Source organism: Prionailurus viverrinus, unplaced genomic scaffold, assembly GCF_022837055.1.
Source record: "Prionailurus viverrinus isolate Anna unplaced genomic scaffold, UM_Priviv_1.0 scaffold_66, whole genome shotgun sequence".
NCBI lineage: Eukaryota > Metazoa > Chordata > Mammalia > Carnivora > Felidae > Prionailurus > Prionailurus viverrinus.
In genome coordinates, this window is record NW_025927628.1 from 532601 (window position 1) to 540969 (window position 8369).

The 8369-nt window shown below is 40.7% G+C and overlaps 1 pseudogene; it reads left to right on the forward strand.

The window, feature by feature from the left end:
• The first annotated feature begins 6606 nt into the window (after positions 1–6606).
• Positions 6607–6759, forward strand: LOC125159837 (uncharacterized; annotated as a pseudogene).
• Positions 6760–8369: the final 1610 nt, after the last annotated feature.

Sequence of the window (8369 nt, forward strand, 5' to 3'; positions counted from 1 at the left end):
AATGTTCTTTTCATTGAAGCAGCTCCTAATTTCACTTACCTTGTTCTACTGTAGTTTTACCTTCTATATCACTTATTTCTCCTCTGCTTTTAATTATTTTCTTCATGCTGCTGTTTGGGGGTTTTGTTTGTTGTCCTTTGTCTGGCTTTTATAGTTATAAGGTTATGGAGTTTACTTCAGGGTATTTTGTTTTTTGTTTTTTCCTGAGGCAGACCTGTATTGCTATAAGCTTCCCTGTTAGAACTAGTTTTCTTGCTTTACAGAAGTTTGGATTGTTGTGTTTTCATTTTCATTTGTTTCCATGTTATTTCGATTTCATCTTTGATTTCTTGGTTGACCCATTGATTGTTTAGGAGCATGCTGTTTAACTTCCATGTTTTTGTGCCTTTTGCAGATTTTTTTTTTCTTGTTGGAGACTTCTACTTTCATAGCATTGTGGTCTGAAAAGACACATGGTATGACGTCGATTGGTTTGATTTTGTTTTGGCTTGTTTTATGACCTAATATTTTATTGAGTGTGGGGAATTTTCCATGTGCATGTGAAAAGAATGAGTATGGTGCTATTTTAGGATGGAATGTCCTAAATATATCGGTTAAGTCCATCTGGTCTACTCTATCATTCAAAGTCACTACTTCCTTGTTGATTTTCTGATGGAATGATCTCTCCATGGGTATCATTGGAGTGTTAAAGTGCCCTACTATGATTGTATGACTATCAATACTTTAGGTTTTGACTGTTTTGTGTACTTGGATGCTCTCAGGTTGAGTGCGTATATGTTTACAATTGTTCTATCTTTTTTTGGATTGTACCTTTTATTATTATAGTGTCCTTCATTGTCTCTTGTTACAGTTTTCTTTTTAAATCTATTTTTTTCTGATATAGGTATGGCTACTGCAGTTTTCTTTTGATACTTTAGTTCTATAGTTAGCCTCTTGTAGGTAGAAGATAGATGGGTCCTATATTTTATTCATTCTATCACCCAGTGCCTTTTATTATGAAGAGAGAGTGCACAGGCATGGGATGGCAGGGTGGGGGAATGGGGGAAGATAGAAGGAGAGCGAGAGAGAATGAGAGTGAGGATGTATCTTAAGCAAATCTCAAGCTCAGTGCAGAGCTCAGTTGGGACTCAATCCCAGGATCCTGGGATCATAGCCTGAGCCCAAATCAAGAGTCGAAATCTCAAGCGATGGAGCCATCCAGGTGCCCCTATCTGTCACCCAGTGCCTTTGATTTGAGCATGTATTCTGTTTCCGTTCAAAGTAATTGATAGACATACAGTTGTCCTTTTATTACTTGATGTTGGTTGTTTCTGAATCTGTCTGATCCTTTCTTCTCTTTCTCTTTTCTATGGTTTGCTGGGTTTATTTAGTAGTGCAGTTGAAATTGCTTGTCTTTATACTCTGCATATGTATTAGTGGTGTTTGATTTGTGGTTATTATTAGGTTTGTACCTAACCACTTCTGCATATAGAAGTCTATATTAAGTTGATAGTTGTTGAAGCTTGAACCAGTTCTTTACTCCTCTCCTCCCCGTGTTGTAGATATGTAGTGTCATATTTCAAAACCTTTCATATCGTGGATACCTTGGCTGATGTTTTACAGATATATTCATTTTTATTGCTTTTGCGTTTCGCACTTTAATACTGTCACTTTAGGTGTTTCTTTTCCACTTAAAGAGTCTCCTTTAACATTTCTTGCGGGGGTGGTTTGTGGCTTGTGAACTCGCTTAGTATTTATTTGGCAACCTCTTGATCTGTCCTTCCATCTGAATGATAGTGTTGTGGATAGACTCTCTTTGGCTGCAGATGTTTTCCATTCAGCAACTTTACCATACCTGCTGCTCACTTACGGTTTCAAACTTTCTTCTGAAAAACATCCAGTGATAAACTTATGGGGTTTTTTCTTGTAGGTAACTGTCATCTTTTCTTTTCCTGCTGTTAAAATTTTTCTTGATCATGACATTTTGGGTTTTAATTACTACATGACTTGGTGTAGATCTGCTTCTGCTGAATATTTTGGGGGTTCTTTGTGCCTCCTGCTTCTGAATCTGTTTCCTTCCCCGATTGAAGGAAGTTTTCATCTATTGTGTCTTCAAATAAATTTTCTGGTTCCATTTGTCAGAATTCTCAGAATGAGAAATAGGACAGGAAAGACCTATTGAAGCTTCTCTGATGAGTCACTGGATTTGCATGCGTGGAGGATACATTCGGGACTCAAATGAACAACCTACCTTTAATTTCAAAGAACTAGAAAAAGACAACAATCTACGTCCAATGTTCTCAAAACGGAGAAAGGAATACATATGAGAGTGGAAACCAATGAAATAGAGACCATGAAATCAATAGAAAATAGGAAGAAGACCAACAGTGGGTTTTCGAAAGAGTGAAACAAAATTGTCAAGACTATACATAGACTATGCTAAGACAGAGAGACGACCCAATTCAAAATAACTATAAATAAAAGAGAAGACATTACACCTGATACCAAAGAAATATAAAGGAAACAAAGAGGCGACTATGTGCAAATTAGATGCCAGCAAACCACTTACCTAGAAGAAATGGATAGGTTCTTAGAAACACACAACCTACCAAGACTGTATTAGGAAGATATAGAAGGTTTGCACAGACCCATTAAAGGAAGACTGCATCAATACAAGAAGATAACCAATGCAAGTAAATTGAGTTAGTAATGGAAATTCTCTCAGGGAAGAAAAGCCCAGGAACAGGTGCATTCACTGGTGAATTTGAACAACCGTTGTAGAAGAAACTAACAGCAGTCCTCTCACTGATTAAAAAGGGATAAACACCTCCAAACTCATTTCATGAGACTGGAATACCCTGGTAGGAAGCCAGAAAAGGATACTACTTGAACAGAAAACTATAGGCCAGTATCCCCGTGATGAATATAGATGAATAATTCCCAATAATATACAAGCAAACCAAATTCAGCATCACCTTAAAAGGATCATTGACCGTGATGAAGGGCTTTTTTCCCTGTAAAGGAAGGATGTTTCAGAAATGCAAATCAATAAATGTGACTCCTCACATACTTGAATGAAAAAAAATCAACCAGAAACCAGAATCTTAAGTATAAATAGCAAAGGCAGGGTTACTAGAAGGGAGGTGGGCAGGGGGATGGGTTTAATGGGTGATGGGCTAAGGAGGGCGCTAGTAGTGAGGAACACTTGGTGTTGTATGTAAGTGATGGATGACTACATTCTATACCTGAAACTAACACTACACTGTATGTTAACCAACTGGAATTTAATTAAACACTTGAACAAATAAATTCTAAAGAAATACATAAATAAATTTAACCTAAAATAAATAAATACATTTTAAAAATTAAAAAGAAAACTCATGTGACGATGTCAATAGACACAGAAAAAAAAAGTTCTGAGAAAATTTGGTATCCATTTGTGCTAAAAATCTCTTTAGAATTCTGTGTAGAAGGAACATATCTCAACATAAGAAAGGCCATGTATGTGAAGCCCACAGCTAACATCATACTCAATAGTGAGATTGTGAAAGATTTTCCTCTAAGATCAGGCACAAGACAAGGATGCCCTAGATATGTGAAGGGGATTGGTTGATGCAGGCTTCTGTTTATGGAATGAATAAATCACAGGTAGAAGACATAGCATAGGGAAAATAGAGAATGGTACTGGAGTGGTGATGCATGGTGAGAGATGATAGCTACACCTGTGTTAGCGTAGCAGCATGTATACACTTGTCCCATCACTATGTTGTTCATCTGAAACTAATGTAACACAGTGTGTCAGCTATTCCCAAATAACATGATTTTTTAAAAATAAGGTAAAGGAATGAAATAAAAAGTTTAATGTAAAAGAACCTGTTCCTATCTAATCAAGAAATGCAATAAAGTTCCAAAATAGAAAGTCACAGATCAAATTCTGTAGCATTCCTATACACTAACCAAATTATCTAAGAGGGAAAGAAAACAATCCCATTTACAATAGCATCAAAACCAATAAAATTTATAGGAACAAATTTAGCTAAGGAAGTGAAAGACCTCTCTACAGAAAACTGTAAAACCTGTGTGCAGAAATGGAAGAAATTCAATTTGTATGAAAGAAACAGGAGACTCCGCCCACCAACTCCAGTTATACACCACAGCACAGGAGAAGTGCCCTGCAGGTCCTCACCACACCAGGGACTATCCAAAATGACCAAGCGGAAGAATTCCCCTCAGAAGAATCTCCAGGAAATAACAACAGCGAAGGAGCTGATCAAAAAGAATTTAAATAATATAACAGAAAGTGAATTTTAGAATAATAGTCATAAAATTAATCGCTGGGCTTGAAAACAGTATAGCTGGCACAAAAACAGACACATAGACCAATGGAATAGAATAGAAACCCCAGAACTAGACCCACAAACGTATGGCCAACTCATCTTTGACAAAGCAGGAAAGAACATCCAATGGATGTAAGTTTATGCAATTAGAAACACATATCTTCAAATGTATTTGGAACCACAAAAAGACCCCAAGTAGCCAATGCAAGAAAGAACAAAACAGGTGGCATCACACTTCTTGATTTCAAGCTGCATTCTAACACAAAGAAATCAGTTATGTCATTGGCATAGGCACACACACACAAGGCAATGGAATGGAAATTGAGAGCCCAAACTAAAGCCATGCATGCACAGTCAACTAGTATTTGACAAGGGAGTCAAGAATACTCAGTGGAGAAGAGTAGTCTCTTGAATAACTGGAGCTGGGAAAATTGGATAGTCACATGTATAAGATTAAAGCTTAGCACCTTATGTTACATCACTCCAAGAATTAACTTGAAATGGATTAAAGATGTAAACGAATGATATGAAAACAAAATTCTTCCTCACCATTTCAGCTCTTATTATGCCAAGACGTAGCTGTTGAAGTGGTGAAGGGCTGGATAGAGAGTAGTCCTGGAAATAGAAGCCTGTGTGTGTGAAACAGACTTTCTTTAGTAGTCTGTAATTATCCCCCTGATCCTTTAAGAGTAGCCACTTCCTTCCCTACATTTTCAGGCACAGCTAGTACCATGCTTGCTGCCAGCAATGCACTGCTTTGTCTCCACAAATGCCTAGAAGCTCTAGGTTGGACCCATTGGGAAGGGTGGAGTTTTGTGGCAGTAATGCTGCCCTGTTGAAACCAGGTGGAGGGGAAGGAGAGAGGTGCCATTCCGGCTTCACTGGGGTTCAGGTATGTTAGTGTTGGTGTTGGATTTTTCACCTTTTACTCTAACACATCTCAAAAGTTTAATTTCTGTCCGGCATGTCAAAATGGCTTCCAGAACAGTTCCTCCTTTCTCAGAAGTGCCCTCCGTGTCATACCCCGTTGGGCTGCTCTTTATCACCATCCAGGGTCTTTGGGCCACCACCAACTTCTCCAACCTGGTGGCCTCTGGGACCTCACCCTCCACCTCCACCATCTGGAAAGATGATTGAAACAGTATGAGTTGACTTATAAAACACGTTTTGTCTTTTTACTTGTTGAGTGTTTGGAGAGGATGCAGTGATGGCACCACAGGGCTTTCAGGTTAGCCTGAGTGAGGACAGTGTAATGTGCTTCAAATTTCTCAGGAAATGAATGAAATGGGCAGTCGTTTCCACCCAGTGAGCTGGGCAACACATGTCTCTGAGAAGGAAAGAGGCCTTATACATGCTGACTCCCTAGGATGTAGCTTGTACAGAGACCATGTGCTGGGCTCTCTGAGGGATGAAACACACCCCTAACTTTATTTCTAGCTAGTTGAGACCTGAACTGTTCACAGATGCTTGATTAGTTATAAAAACTCCTGAACCAGGGCCATGTAGACCTTCCTCAAAGGACAGGATCAGATCTCCCTCTTGTCCTCAAGGGTCACCTGAGGCACCTGAAAAACCCTCTGCCCCTAGTACGGGACATGAGAATGTGAAAGAGTTGAATATAATGAAACCTGTTGCGGATGGTTTGTTTTTCTTGCACACAGTCTATGCAAGTCAGAATCAACTTCCATCCCCCTCCATCTTTTATGAGACTTAGGACATGGTGCAACTCCCATGGGGAATATCAGTTGTGTCTCTACCATGGATGCAGAGAAAGACAAGGTAAATTCTGTTGCCTATTTCAGTTGCAATGCTTTCTGGAAAATTTATCTGACCTTGTCTGGTTTTCTATGCCCTCTGGTATTTTTACTGTTTGATTTACATCCTCACAAGCCTCCAGACTTCTCCAGTTTAAGATCATCATGTTAGCTAGTGCCTCTGGACGCCACAAGTGTGTGGAGGTGGAGGACCACGTGGCTATCACTTTGTGTTTGTGGAAATAACTTGAGGAGAATGACACTTCACTGCACCCTCAAGTCTTCTGGAGCATGGGACACCTTTCTCACTTTCTTTGCATGGGATTATCCTGATTATTTTCATTTTTTTTCCTATTTCAGAGTAGGCCATGAATTTGTTCAGAATGTCTGCTATGAGCCTCGTGACTGGAAAAGATAACAACACTTTCCAACATTATATTGTGTGCTTTGTGCAGTGTTGAGGGTTCTTAGTTAAATTTCAGAACTCATTACTGGTCCTTCTGTGTTGGTCAATGTGCAATAGAGAAGTTCTCCCAAGCTTTGCGCAGTGGCAGTATCATAGCCAATGAGGTTTATCCGAGGCGCGATTATTGCTCATCGAGAATTTCTCCAGTTGTCCCCTAGGTGGAAATACTCTGAATTTTCAGAAGCGGCATGTGTAATCGAAAATGTACGTGGAACTTCAGTCGTGAAGGGAGAGAATCAGTGATTACCTGCAGGGCCAGTAACTCACAGAGTTCTTCAGTTGTATTTATATGAGCAGGTTCAATTGTGTCCCAGGAACAGTTGCAACTGGTACTTTGTCTCATGATGCCTTATGGGAGTTTTACACCTGAAATTGAGACATGTTTCTGTTCATTCTTTTACGTAGAATTTCTACCTCCCTTTTACAATGGGACAAAATAGCTCTGCAATTCATATTGTATTTAAAAGCTGAATTGCCTGTGAATTAAGGTAAACACTCTTAAGACCATGAATGTGCACAGGTAACGTGTTTCTCTCAGAAAACACATTTCTAGGCCCCCTGCAGGACTCCAGGAATCCCCATCTCCTCAAAGGTCTCTGTGCCCTTGCACAGAAGATGTCTTTGTCAGTGAGGGAAGCAGAGTAAGGACATGAATGGGATGGCAATTTGAGCTTTGACCCTGGGGTGGCCCTGAATCTCTGTGTGGTGCTGGGCTTTTCTTTCATTCCTTCATGTTTTGTCTGTTCTCAATGTGTAAGTAAAAAGTCTGCAGATCTGGTGGAAGAGGGGTGTCCTGAACACAGATGCCTGCCTCTCTGGAATACGTTCCTTTATTAGACTGGCATTACTGCCATCAATCTTCAAGAATAGGATTCCTTGGCTTTCTGCATTTGTAACCATGTGCAGTGATGTGTGGAGACAGTAGTTTCTCCTTGTGCATCTGGTACCTTCAGGCTGTAGGTGGGACCTCATAGGAGGTCCTCGTGAGACCTTCAGGTTGTAAGTGGGATCTCGTGGGAGGGTAGAGTTTTCTGGCACTGATGCTGCATTCTACTAGAACCCGTGAATGAACAAGGGGCCAGGTGCTGACACCTGCTTCATTGTGTTTCAGCTCCTGTGGGCGTTCTACTTCTGTCTGTCATACCAACATACCTGTCGCTTCTGTTCTGTAGGTCCTTATGGTTGCAAGAGGACCTCCTCTTTTACCAGGTCCACCCTGCATGCCCTCCCCCACAGATCCCCTTTATCACTGTTCATGGACTCTATAAGTCACCACCAGCTCATTGGTGCCCTCAGTGACCTCCACCTCGACTATTTGTAAGATGATCTGAACAGTATGAGTTGACATGTTCAGCATATTCATCTACTGTCTTGTTGAGTCTCTGAGAAGATGTAGAGATGGCCTCACAGGCTTTTCAATGCAAGGGTGCTGCTGACTGAAACACTGTTAAGATTCCTCAAGTTTCTTAGGCCATACATATGTTGGGCTGTGCCTAAGTGTGTGTATCTCTGTGAGACTAAATGCGACGAAAGGTTGTAGATTAGCTGTGTGGCTTCCTTGGCTTCAGCCTGAGTCACACTCTTAGCGGGGAATTCAGGGTTGACCAGGAAATGCCCCTGCTGGACTCCTGTCACCGCAACCCTGAACCTGCTTTCACCACCCTGCCTGAAGGTTTGCATCTCCGACACTTCCCTCACAATTTCCTGAGGCTTTGCGTGTGTTCCTCTTGTCTCAGACCTAATGCCAGCTCTCAGTGGGGAGAGCCTCAACTCAGAGCATCAGCTTTGTGATCTGAGAAGCAGGGATAATGTTGATCTCTGAGGTCAGCGCGA